General features: G+C 39.4%; 1 pseudogene; it reads right to left on the bottom strand.

The window, feature by feature from the left end:
- Positions 1 to 3768: 3768 nt before the first annotated feature.
- Positions 3769 to 3888, bottom strand: LOC129893547 (5S ribosomal RNA; annotated as a pseudogene).
- Positions 3889 to 5057: the final 1169 nt, after the last annotated feature.

Raw genomic sequence — 5057 nt, 5'->3', positions numbered from 1 at the left:
ACGGGCCAGGTACGATATATGTAAATGATGACTCCTGGAGAAAAAGTAGAGACTAGGTAAAAATTATTCCTTCTCTTCCTTTGGCATGTCCTAATTATAAGTAAAATATGATAAGAGCTCTGGGGTAACTCGACTTTTAAGTCCTAAATGTAATCCGTAGTAAGTTGAACTACATTCCTTGAACTCCATAGGTTGAGAAATATCGGATGCATAAGCTCCTAGTCCTAACGACTATGTGACGATGGGTATCCCTAATTCTATGAATTGTTAGTGTTACTTTAGTACATGTCTAGGGTCCTTGAGATCCTAAGTGATATAGGTCTCAATGGCATTTAGAAGGCACTCGAGATGGCTACACTACTATTCTGGTCCTCAGACGATAGCTTATTCTTCTTATATTGTCGAGTCTCTGATAATGATTTAGATTATATATGGTTACTCCATACTTGATTTGTGTATACTATAATACATCTGACACCGAGTCCCATAAAGGGCCGAGTACGGTATATGATGATTATGACACCGAGTCCCATAAAGGGCTGGGTACGGTATATGATGATATGATGACACCGAGTCCCATAAAAGGCCGGGTATGGTATATAATGATATGATGACACCGAGTTTCATAAAGGGACGGGTACTATATGATCAGATTGAATGTTCCTCGATATTACTATATGATACGTGGATTGGGCCGAACATTCTTTGGCATTACTATATGATATGTGGATCGGACCGCACATTCCTTGGCATTATTATATAATATGTACGTTCCTCGGTATGTATTTACTATATACATGGATCGGGCTGTATGTTCCACAATGCTAATAATATGTATGTGCTTATGATGACAGAATAATATAGATAGTACACCGAGTCCCCTAATGGGCTGGGAACAGTACATGATGGTAATATATATGACTTTCTTTTATACGATGCGAGTACGATAAATGGTTAAATGTTATACTGGCACCCTGCATCCCTACGCCAACTGTAATCTCCTTATTATGTCTATGCTTTACATACTTAGTACATATGTCATACTGACCCCCCTTTCTTCGAGGGGCTGCGTTCATGCCTGCCGATACAAATAAACACTTTGGGGATCTGTCAGCGAAGGAGTTCCACTCAGCAGTTCAGAAGCACTCTATTGTGCTGGAGCCTAGTTTTGGTATTAACCTTCGATGTATATATTTATTTTTCACGGGTACGGTAGGGGCACTGTCCCACCTTATGTTACTATTCTTACTCTTAGAGGTTTGTTGACATGTATGTGGGTTGTTTATGGGTTGTATATGGATATATGTACCGTGGTGCCTATGATAAGCCTCGCCAGCTTATATGTTATCCTTCCTGTTGATGTGCTATAACTTAAACAGGGGTCAAATTTACTTACAGATAGCATGGATATACGTGAGTGCCCAGTTCGGGCACCCATCATGGCCTATGGGGTTGGGTCATGACAAAAGTGGTATCAAAGCGGTTTGGTCCTCGGAATATCTACAGACCGTGTCTAGTAGAGTCTTGTTTATTAGTGTGTGGTGTAACACATCTATAAACAGGAGGCTACAGGACATTTAGGATGTTATCTTTTTTTTTGTCTGAGATCGTGCAGTAGAGCCCATCCATAGGAAATGAAATTCCTTTTTTTTGTAACCTTTGGTTTCAGTAGAAGAACGACATTAACAGAAGAAAGTGACAGATGATATTGGAAGCTACATAGTATACAGGTAAGTAATGATGCGAAAGAGGCATGTTGGGTAAGGTAAGAAGATTGAAATATGATTGAAATGTAAAGTTGAAAATTGAAAGGAAAAGTAGACAGGAAAGTGTAATGGATGCAGTTCGAGTTGGACATATGAGGTAAGTCCATCATTTTATAGTTTTGTTGATATTGGGCACCGTGTGAGGCTATGATATGAATATATATATATATTGGCCCTGTGAGGCATTGCTGGTATTTTCTGAGTGCAAGTTTGGGATAGTAAGGAATATAGAGGAAACTCTGCCTAAATGTTTTTGGAAATAGAAAGAGAATGAGATATAATGTTGTAATATATCTTGAGTGATCGTATCCATGGTAACGATAAAATCTGACTAAACTAGGAATACAACTGACTTTAGAAAATAAGTTAAGTGCGATATGGATGGCAAGTAGAAGGTCAATACTGATATAGTGAAAAGAATGGTGATGGATATGAATGTCTTAAGACAGCGTGCGAGGTATTAAGGATGAGAATGACGAGGAAGGATAAGGGGTTAAGTACGCTTGCTCCACCAGGTGGAATTAGCCCAGAGTAAGGATCGTGAATAAAAGTTAAGAAATATTACCCTCCGGGATTGACCTTAAGCAGAATATAGTGTGAATATAATGAGGATCATCATGGAAGTACGTAGAGCCTAGTAAAGAAGTAACTAAAAAATGTGATTGTGAGTAAGATTAAGAATTAGCATCGGGTACACGATAAGGATGAAAGCTCATGAACCAGAAAAGGGGTATTGTGTATATGTACCTCCACTTTGGAAATAGTGGTATCCCTCGAGGCTAGGGAATGGAAAATTGCAAAACAATTGGGGCATTGTGAAATTATTAAAGGAACAAGTGGTGTCCTTTGGAAAAAAAGACGTGATAACAAAACATGAAACATGTGTCATCAGAGTATAAGTGCCCCCGAATAGAGAATCAGACACGATTATAAGCACTAGTAACGTACTGATTGAGATGAATGAAATGTGGCTTTAGCTAAACTATTACATTAGTTATTTGACTCAAGTACTAGTACTTGGACTAGATTGGGTACCAGTTATTGAGAATTCTGAGCACCCCATGGTTATATTAAGGTTTCTTACAGGGGAAACCTAAAGTATAGATGAGTTAACAGAAGGTGTAGACATGGTGTAGTATGTCAAATATGTTGGAACAGAATCATATGCGTATGAATAGTTGAAAATAAATAGAGGATGACATGGGTACAACCTAAAGGGGGGAAGTGGATAAGATAAATACAAGCGTGAGAGGAAATCAACTGGCACTGTCACATGTTGACGGGACCGCTTAAATTTCACATGAGATCCCATACTGGCACGAGTTAGCAAGAGTTCAACGCCAACAATAAATAGATAGAAGCCGCAGTTTCTGAGACCGTGCGAAGAATCATGGATGCCTACAAAAAGGGGTGAATACATTAAGTGAGTAGGACTGAGCAAACTAAGGTCCGCGAAAAGGGGAGTAGGGCCGTGTTTGAGTAAAGATTAAGATATGGCAACAACATCATTGGTTGCTGATATCGGGACGTACATATAGCAAGGAGAATAGAAAATATGCTACGGTAGGTAATGAGGAGACCAAGGAGTATGTAAAGGAAAAAAAGAAAGAAGTAGGATAAAATAGCATGAGAAAGTCCTAGTGTGAAGTCGATATGTAAAGCAAGATGGGCCGAGAGATGAAAAGACTATGTTTACCTCATACTAGTGGTATAAGAGTAGTTGTGCAACCTACGAATAGTTATATACAGAATAAGACCAAGTGGAGGAGTACATGATGAAAATGAGTTATGATATTTTGGAGACGTTACAGAGGAATACGAAGAAAAGTTAAATCAAATGTCGAAAAAGGACACATTCATGGTTGAATTAAAGATCTACCCCGACACCAGTTATAAGAGAGAAGAAGATAGGGCAAGGCAAAACATGAAGACTAGCGGGAAAACGCTAAGGTAAATCTTGAGCTAAGATAGTGCCTTCACACATTATTGCAAGGATGGCAATGGAACGTGATACGAGGACTTTCCAGGGAGGTCACCCATCCTAGTACTACTCTCGCCCAAGCATATTTAACTTCAGAATTCTGGTGGGATGTGGTGCGTTAGTGATGTTATGATCGCATGAGATGGGAGAATCTGAACTAGCGTGAAGCAATAACACGAGATTATGTACCTAGAGGTTATAAGTTACGATAAGGGAATTGTAAAAGAGCTTAAGAAAAATAAGTATGATTAGCCGATTACTAACAAATGGCGAACTTGTATGCCACAATTCTTCAACAAAATAGTAGTTAATGATAAGGCAAACCACGGAATGGCTATACAGGTCATTGTGTGAGGGGACTTCCGCACAACTTGGTAGCCAACTCTGATGGGCAAAAAGAGAAACCCAAAAGGCGAGGGTACCAGTTGATATCATCCAAAGAAGGCAAGAAGTAATATATGAGGTCGAATATTCCACAATATGACCTTGGCTACAAGACTCACTTTGCACTCCCTAGACACATAATTCTATATGGAATGTTATCCGCAGATTAGCAATATCAGCCCATGTTTCTTCAATCAAGGACTACCTGTCCAGTCGAGATTATGTAAAATTATAGGTTAAGAGGGTGGTATGACCTTATGGAGTCCCCATAGCTATTGTCCTAGACAAAGGAGCCCAAGTTACAGTTAACTACCAAAGATCAATCCGCGAAGAGATTGGGAAGACAGATAGGTCTTCGTACACCATTTTACCCTCAGACTGATGGATAGACTAAGCTTGGTAGCTACACGGTAGATGATATGTTGTGGGCCTATACATTTGACCCCAAAGGTAACACAGAAAATTGCCTACCATCTGTCAAAAGTACTTACGATAATAACTATCATTCCAGTATCCAGGTTGCCCCGTACGAGACTTTGTATACAAGACAGTGTAGGTCGCTAATTGGTTGGTTTGGTGTTAGTAAAACATGACTAATAAACCCAAACGTGGTTCAATAGGCGGTATAGAAGGTGAACCTTATTCGGGAGAGATTATTAGAAGCATAGAGTCAACATAAGTCATATGCAGATAATCGACGTCGATCTCTAAGGTTTTAAGTTATAATTAAGCACTCTCGAAAGTGTCGCCCATAGAGAAAGTGATGAGAGCCAGCAATAAAGAGGACCTTAGTCCGAGATGCATTGACCTTATCAAATCTGTTACACCCCACATTCTTGAACTCGAAAGGTTCCTAAAGCTACTTAGAAGCTATCATGTGAGCCACCTAAGTTACGACACTATTAAATAATTCTAAGAAGGGAGAA

Source organism: Solanum dulcamara, chromosome 6 (assembly GCF_947179165.1).
Source record: "Solanum dulcamara chromosome 6, daSolDulc1.2, whole genome shotgun sequence".
NCBI lineage: Eukaryota > Viridiplantae > Streptophyta > Magnoliopsida > Solanales > Solanaceae > Solanum > Solanum dulcamara.
This window is presented reverse-complemented; position numbering and strand designations above follow the sequence as displayed.